This window comes from Corvus brachyrhynchos, unplaced genomic scaffold (assembly GCF_000691975.1).
Source record: "Corvus brachyrhynchos isolate BGI_N302 unplaced genomic scaffold, ASM69197v1 scaffold710, whole genome shotgun sequence".
Lineage (NCBI taxonomy): Eukaryota > Metazoa > Chordata > Aves > Passeriformes > Corvidae > Corvus > Corvus brachyrhynchos.
Window position 1 is genome coordinate 273,118 of NW_008236029.1, and position 7,309 is coordinate 280,426.

General features: G+C 39.6%; 1 protein-coding gene across 6 annotated transcripts in view; it reads left to right on the plus strand.

The window, feature by feature from the left end:
• Window positions 1-7,309, plus strand: part of OXR1 (oxidation resistance 1) — a 276,422-nt gene that overhangs the window by 199,674 nt on the left and 69,439 nt on the right. The window contains exon 1 of one of the 6 annotated variants that reach the window (XM_017731297.1): window positions 3,568-3,648. The exons of the other annotated variants lie outside the window; for them this stretch is intronic. The gene's annotated coding sequence lies outside the window, so the exon portion shown is untranslated. Of the gene's footprint in view, window positions 1-3,567; window positions 3,649-7,309 lie in introns of those variants that run through there. 6 annotated transcript variants of the gene reach the window in all.

Below are 7,309 nucleotides of genomic sequence, written 5' to 3' on the forward strand. Positions count from 1 at the left end.
CGGCCGGGGGAGGGCGAGAAGGGGGCGCGGGGCGGGCGGGGTAGGGCCCGCACGTGGGTCGGGGCCGGGCACTGCTGGGGCTGGGTCTAACAGCAGCAGACTGACTGAACGTCTTCCTGATTTCCGCGACACAACTCCTGCTCTTACTTTCACTAACCTCTCTCTCCTGGTATTTTCGCAGACCAGGGTGGAGGAAAGCATCCGGAGCACAAGCTCCTCGGTTTGAGATGTCCTTTATGTACGAGGTTGTTTCTGGCTCTCAGGTGCTCCCGAGGATCAGGCAGCGTCACTGGGAAGTAGGCTCGGTGATGCTAAGGGCAGAAGTAGTACCTCTGCCAGTCAGTGGCCAAACAGGTCAGTCAGGAGACAGCCGGTGACTCCTTGTCCTGTGCCTAGGAGTAAGAGGGCTGCTGTTGTTACCCCTTTTCTTGATAATGTTGTTGGGCTGTAGGTATAGGTACTGTAAGTTACTCATCTGATGTGAGCACTTATATTGGCAAGAAATACCATGAAAACCGGAGGGGTGGTCGGTGAATGCACGCACACTTCTTTATGCAGAAGAGGAGCATGCAGTGAGAACTCTAAAGAGGTAATGCTATTGACTAGGAATTAAAATCAAGTCATGACATATCTAGTAAGAGCAGCATGATCTAATGATTGCGTGGAAAGAAAAAGACATAGGAAATTAAGTTTGTGAAAGTGCTTTGTAATAAATAAAGAGCAGTATACAATGAATAGTAAATGTTTTCCTTTTTTCCCGTTTTGAGAAACTTTGTGTGAAGTGGATGAATGAATGTTTGTTATAGCTTCTAGGTGAAGTTGAACTCAGGTCTCTACTGAAATGTAATATTAAATTGCATTAAGTTTCTTTGTTAGTGTATGTTATTTTGAAAGAGTAAAATAATTTTTTATCATGAAGAGAAACTAGGTCTGGTACTCAGTGTAGTAGGCAAGGTAATAGGAATGCCCATGCAGCCAGTCAGGTGTAAATAGTGTTTCCTTGTGTGCATTGGATCACTTCTTGCTCAGAAAGGATAATTGGTAACTGGCTATATTTACAGTGCCACTCTTTATTTATTTCATGTCCCTCCCCCCAACATACACAGGCAGAGACAGTAACTTGTTTTTCAGTAGTGAAATGAAGTACCTTGAACAAGGCCTCTGCAAACAGTTAAAGACTTTTTGACAAAGATTACTTACACTCTTTTGCGGAACCAAAATGGAAGTAAAATGCTTTAGCATTTTCTGGTCATTTAATCACTTACAAGGCCTTGTGTTCAGCTGTTAGTATAAAGCATCTCCTGTGATCCATGGGATTTCTTGGAGGGAAAAGCTCTGTTTTTCCCCCTCTTCTTCTGGGAGAAAGGATTAATTTAGACTGCACTGTAATGTTCTGGGTTTTTTTTTCCCTCTAGCTTTGAGCAGAAAATGTATTTTCTCAGATGCCTTCATAATGTAATGCTTAATATTTGTGTTAATGACAAGTTCTAGAATGCAGGGTGAGTTTCTGTATATATGGACTTTAATGTGCTTTTTTCACTAACCTAGGAAAAACATACTGTGCAAGGCAAGTAGACCTCAGCCCTGCCATGCTGCCTTCCCCTTCACAGGGTTTCTGTCAGTTATGGGCAGAAACACATTCTTGTGACTGTAGAATTCTTCTGGCAAGCATTTTGCTGGCTTTCACAAACCACCTGTGACTTGGTAATGGGTGCTGTGGAAGCTGTAACAGTGATTGCAGTGCTTCATTTGAAATCAAACCTCTGTTTTAATTAGAGATGGGTCCCCTGGCATTAGCTTAAGACTTAGTGGCAGATTCTTAATACTCCAAATGTTTACTCTGTGCAGTGTTCTGGATCCAGGCCTACCTATTACTCTGTTTTTCTTCCCCACTTAGGGCTTTCAGTGGGTTTTTTTTGGGGTGGTTTTTGTGTGTGTGTGTGGTTCAGCTGTGACTGTGCATTACTTGTTAGGAGAACAGTTCATCATAAATTCCTTAAAACCATGTTTCCACTTTTCTGAAACAAAAAAAAACCCAACCTTTTTTCAGCTTCTACAATGAAGTATCTTAATTTAATTCATGTAATATTAGTAGTTTTACCTTTACTGTTTCCATGCTTGTCTTTTTGAACAGTTGAACAGCTTTTCTTATCAGGTTTCCAAGCTCAGGGAGGTAAGTGTGTTCAAAGGCTGTGCTTTAAATCACTTCTTTGGATACATACAGAGCAGTTTATAGTATTTCTTAGTAGGGAGAGAGGATGCACTGGGAGACTGAGTAGTGCCACAGGAGTCTGTAAACCTGTTTATCCGGTTTACACTGTTTGTGTCAGCAGCCTAGTTAGTCAGTGAAAAAACTTTATAAAGATTTTTTTTTTTTTTTAAATGATTGTGATGGAGGATAAAAATGCAAAGATAATCAGTAATTCAATAGTAAAGGCACTCTCAATGTCAGTGTAAACTTATTTTTTTTAAAAAAGGCTTGTAAGCTATGAAATATAGCTTCTAAATATAGTCTATTGATAATTTATAGGAAGAGCTAATATGTATGTATTCAAGCCTGGATTTACCTAGAAACTTTAGCTAGAACAGGATGTAGTTTTCTTGGTTATTGTAATGTACTGTAGGTGTTAGCGTGCTGACACGTGTTTTATTTGTTTTAAGATGCAACTCAAGGCTTTAGGGAATGTGTGATTAAGAATTATCTTTACTGCAGAATTAACCTGAACATTCAGTTTAATTTGAGTCTCATCTATACAAACCTCTTACTTAAAAGATGCCAGCAGGACATCCCATAGTTCACTCTGGTATGTGGTTTGTCTGCTGTGTGAGGAGAGTGACCAGCAGTGAGGTTTTGCTTCTTTTTTGTGACATTGCTGAGGCTACACATTGAATGTGCTCTTTGGTTTGTGTACCACTGTTAAAGAGAGCTGCTGAGGAGCTATAGAGGGTCCATCCATATTTATATTTAGGGGCACAGGGCACATGACCTCTGAGTAGGTTTTGAGGGAGCTGGGCCTTAGTTATGCAAAGGGAGACCAAGGCAACTTAGAGGCAATCTAATTATGGCCTACACATACCTAAAGGGACACACTCTTCTCAGTGGTAAGAGATCAAGGAGGAGCAGGAGCCATGAGTTTTAGCTTAGGAGGTTCAAACTGGACAGTAGAAAAAACTTCACACAGAGTGTTTCATCAGGACAGCTTTAAGCTGACCTGATTTGATGTTGACAGTAATTCTACTTCAGACTGGAGGCTGGAGTAAATGCATTCAAGAGGCTTCTCTTCTGGATAACACTTTGATTCTGTGAGGATATACTTTCATACCTGGAGTCTTGTGCTTCTTGCCTCCTAGACATGTTCACCTCACTTCTCTCTGTGGTCACTTAATGGAGGGAGAAGATAAACTGCACAGGTAGTGCTGACGTCCTGCAGTGTATCTCTCATTAACTACAGAAGTTAAATAAAAATCAGTGATTCCGAGACTCCTCTCAACCAGTCTGTCAGGGAAGTTTTTCTAGCTGCCTTGTATTGAAACTGTTGTTGTTGTTGTTGTTTTTCTCCCTCAGGTTCAACTTGTTGTTCAGTTCTGAACCATGTGGTCTGTGGGCTTATTTACATTTCTTTCATACCAGCTTTGGAGTCTTGATTGGTAAGGTTACCATATACAGTATATCCAGTGAGCTGTGTGGCTTGTCAGTCCTCTGTACTGTGGTCAAGGTAGCAGCAGTGCATTAGAAAGATAAATGTGCAGTGCCAAGTTATAATACATTTTTCAAGTCCTGCTGTAAAAGTTAATATCTTCCTTTTTAAAAATTTGTCTGAGAATAAGGCAGGTTATTTTCTCCTTTCATCTTTATTCAGTACCTCATTTTTAAGAAATTAACAGGTGTATGATAAAGTAGGAAAGAGGATTCAAACTGGGGAGATGCAGTTCTGTGAGTTTTCTTGTACACACTGTTCCGGATGAAGCACATATGAAATGTACCGGCACCCTTTACAAAGACGCTAATGCTTTGCTATCATGTCTGAAAATAATTCAGTTGGTACAGGCATAAGAAGCAAATGTGATCTTGGAATGTATCAGGCTGGTGACTCAGTCATCTTGTGATATGTTAATGTATGCACAAGTTCTTCTTGAGACTTCTGCGCTACTAGTATACAGGATTTCTTGAGTATTCTCTTGGTGCATGTGATGTTAAATGATCTTTTACTTCAGGTTCTGCTTTGTACTATTACATCTTTCCCTGCACCTTTTTCTCCAGGCTCTGGGGCTGCAGAATTCATTGTATGTCCTTTTACCCAGCCTTTGCTCTTGATTGTCCTTTTGAGTGTGTCTGCTGATGTGCAGTTAAACTGTGTTAAAAACTACTCCATTGAGATCTCATTAATATACCCCTCCGTTCTCCTGATTTCTATTTCTCTCTCCTCTTTACTGAATTTTTTACATATTTCACAATTCTTAAACCAGTTTTTACTGTTCATCAGGATTATGATATATCAGATGTTTAACTGAAGTTTAGTTTATAAGCTAATCTAGCAGATGACTGAAACATCTTTTTCTGTTACTCTGGTGTCCTTTGACTGTATTGCATTTTTGTTTTAATGTGTAACATTGATTGTGGTTTTTATCTTAATTTTTCTGGTTAATTTCCATTTCTAACATTCAAAGAGTTTAGAAGGTGATATTTTATTGAGAACTTCATACTCATGGCAGCATTTCAGGTCACTACATGTATGAATAATAATTTACTGTTCATCAGTAAGCAACACACCTTGTATTATATGTATAAATCTCCCTCTGGCCTTAGGTGGTGGCCTTAGGTATCTGTATTGCTTGCCAGAAAAAATGTGGAAGGAATTATAGTTAACAGATAACACAAATGGCAAGATTTTTTAGCACTGCTTAAAGTGGGGAAGATGATGACTTCAGGCTAGGTTTCCCAGTGCTTTATTCAGATTTGGAGTGTCCAAAGATGGAAACTGCACAGCTGCACTGAAGGGTTTTTTGCCTTCTCTTTACTCAGAAGCTCTTTTGTTTCTTCTTTGTTACCTTTTGTTCTCCTACTGTATGTCACTGAGGAACCTGGCTCTGTCATCTTGACACCTGCGGGAAGGCTATGTAGAAGGTAGAGGATGACTGCTGTTACAGTCCTCCAAAACCACCTCTCCTTCAGGCTGGAGGGGCTCTGTTCTCCTGGCCTCTTCTCACAGCCCCTGACTACCTTGGAGTCCCTTCACCAAACCAGTTTTGTTTATGTATGTCTTCATTGTATTGAATGGGGGCAGGGGGAGAGGGACAGGGACACTAGAGCCAGTGTTCCAAAAGCAGTCAGAGTGCCGGGTTAAGGATAATAGGTGTGCTCTCAGTCTCTTGTCATCTGTTCTTATTAATAGAGCTGAGGATGCTGTTGGACCCCCTTGTTTCCAGGTCATGCTTCTGGCTCCTGTTTGGCTTCTGCCTACCAAGATCCTTGGGGTTTCTTTTCAGCAGAGCTGCCCCTTGGATGAGCAGTGCCAACCTGTACAACACCAAGAGCTCTTACTTCCTGTGCAGAAGACTGTTGTCCTGCTTAATTCCATAAGGTTCCTGTCAGCTTGCTCCCCAGCATGTCCAGGTCCCTCTGAATGGCAGCCCTGCTGTCATGTATGTTGACTGATCCCCCCAGTTTATCTGCAGACCTAATGCAATAAACTTGTACAGTAAGATGTTTACTGAGGCACTGGGAATGACTCCATATCCACAGTAGATCCCTTTGCATGTGAGCAGGATATGACTTGATATTGCTGCTTGATGGTCAAACTGCTGATGTGGTATGGTGTAGGCTTGAAGATCTACAACTAATGGGCTTCAATACCTGAAAGCGGTAGACAGGTGCTATTGGAAAAGTTGACTTACTGTATCAATAGTGCAGACAACATTTTTGTAAGTTTCCATTAAAAGATATATTTGGTCTGCAGAGAGATTATACAGACGGTAGAGATTTAAGTTAGGTACTTTCTAATGTACTAAACGATATACATGTATATTGCAAATGGAACAGGAAAGGAAGCTTATTGTTGGTTAACACATACTGTGGCATAATCTGAAAATTTGGTAAAGCATTTGTTCACTTTGAATGTGAAATCTTATTTTAGAAGAAAGCCCATATAATGCACATACCAGAAATATCAAGCATGAAGCTTACTTTGTCTCCTAGCCATTTGGAGAAGTGTCCTAAGTTTGTTTCTCTTCAATTGTTTTTATTCCTGAAATCATACATTAAATTATTTCTGCCTACAAGCTATGCATCTGACTGTATAGCAGAGTGTTGTGTGTTAGGGGGATCACAAAATGAATTTGGATTGATGCTGTATCTATGTTGCAGGAAAAAACTATTCTGATTTGTTCGAAGTGTTAATGCAACATTAGCAAAGTCTCAGATTCATTTAGCTTGGGGGTTGGTTTGAGAAAAATGTGAACAAAAGCATCATGTTGAGAGCAGTGATAAGTATCAAGAGTTTTGAGAGCATGACTTGGAAAGACTGAATCACAGAACAAGTAGCAGTTGCTTAGCAAGAAGAGACTGAAGGAGGCATTGTTTGACATTTCCTTCGTCTGAAAACCTACCATTTTGGCTAAAAAACTGCAGACTACAAGTATGTTGTAGGCTACTGTTGGGGCCTATGTTTCTGGTTCCTATGACATTGGAAGATAACTGAAAATAATATTCCTGTAATTATCATAAGCATACCTAACTGCAGGAGGGGGAGAAGGGTTAATGAGACAGTTGCTGACTAAAACGTAGTCTCTGCTGTTAGGAGAGTAAGGTCACCAGGTCTTATGGAATATAAAGATTTCCTACTTTAATCTCTTTTGTTTCTTTATTAATAGATTATAATGATCTAATTGTTATTGAGCAGAACTAATCTAATAAAGATGTAGTATATATGCTTCCTGTTTTATCAATTAGTGAGTTGTTCCATGTGCTGCTAAATAAAAATGTATTTGGAAATATTTCAGACTACTTTTCTTACTTTGATTCATTACTCCATATGTGCTGCATGTTTAAGATCCTGTGAAAAACTGTGTCCTAGACAAGAATTTGACAAAGTTGCTGCCTCTTCCTTTTTTTTAAACATCTGTAAATCTGATGCACAAATGTACAGTTCTTGTTGGAGGGTGGATAAATAATCCTTTTCTTACCTTCTTGATCATAATAAGCTCATTTATTAATTTTAAATTATTTGCAGTAATTGTGGACTTGTCCAGCTTCTTTGCTTTTTATCAGAAGATATTTCTTTGTTTTATCAATTTATTTGTCTGGAAAGAG